Consider the following 1,125-nt stretch of genomic DNA (forward strand, 5'->3'; position numbering starts at 1 on the left):
CCCGGAGGATGTTGTGGCCTTTAATTTCCTTGACCGTCCCACGAGAAATTGGGATGGTTCCTCCAACCTGCATTATAAGTGTTACTATATGGGTTATTTTGGGATGTAGAGTTATTGTTACCCATATATTGGACTTGTTCCTCCTCGATGCTAGGGTTGAAGGGTTGATATTCTGTGCATGCTCCTCCTCCATTGGAATCGCACCTCATCACTGGATGTACCTGAGTAGAACCACACAAACCGTTAATCTTTTTATTTAAGAGTTCTACGTGGTTAGATAGCATAGTAACTGCATCGAGGTTGAAAACATCGGTTGCTTTTGTTGGCTTTGTTCTCATAACTTGCCACTGATAGTTATTTAGTACATCTCCTCAATAAATTCGTAAGCCGCCTCAGGGGTCTTATTATTGATAGTTCCTCCAGAGGGCTGCATCAATTATCTACCGAGTCGAAGGATTCAAGCCATTATGGAACGTTTGAACCTTTAGCCAAAGCGGTAACCCATGGTGGGGGCACCTTCTCAAAAGGTCCTTGTATCTCTCCCATGCATCGTAGAGTGTTTCTAAATCCATCTGCACAAAAGAAGAGATATCATTACATAATTTGGTTGTTTTAGCCAGTGGAAAATATTTTAATAAAATTTTTTTGGTCATTTGTTCCTAAGTAGTGATTGACCCTCGTGGTAACGAGTTCAACCACTATTTAGCCTTATTCCTTAACAAAAATGGAAACAACCAAAGGAGAATGGCGTCATCAGAAACGCAATTAATTTTAAAGGTATCACAAAATTCTAGGAAATTTTCCAAGTGAGCGTTGGGATCCTCATCCTGCAAACCATCAAACTGAACAAACTATTGTATCATTTTAATTGTGTTAGGTTTCAGTTCAAAATTATTTGCAGCAATAGCAGGTCTAACTATACTTGACTCAGTTCCTGCTAAATTAGGTTTAGCATAATCATACATAGTGCACGAAGCAGGATTTTCATTAACAGCAATTGCAGGAGGTAGCGGATTTTCTTGGTTTTCAACCATCTCCTCGGTTGTGGTTTGAATATTATCCTCTTGCTCGTTCTCTATGTATCTTAAGTTTTGCCTTATTTCCCTTTGGTTTCTGTGAACTGTG

At 39.4% G+C, this 1,125-nt stretch overlaps 1 non-coding gene across 1 annotated transcript; it reads left to right on the forward strand.

The window, feature by feature from the left end:
• The first annotated feature begins 498 nt into the window (after positions 1–498).
• Positions 499–605, forward strand: LOC128281190 (small nucleolar RNA R71). The gene has a single exon (XR_008271403.1). It is a non-coding gene; the product is annotated as a small nucleolar RNA R71 (small nucleolar RNA).
• The last annotated feature ends 520 nt before the right edge of the window (positions 606–1,125 follow it).

Source organism: Gossypium arboreum, chromosome 9 (genome assembly GCF_025698485.1).
Source record: "Gossypium arboreum isolate Shixiya-1 chromosome 9, ASM2569848v2, whole genome shotgun sequence".
Lineage (NCBI taxonomy): Eukaryota > Viridiplantae > Streptophyta > Magnoliopsida > Malvales > Malvaceae > Gossypium > Gossypium arboreum.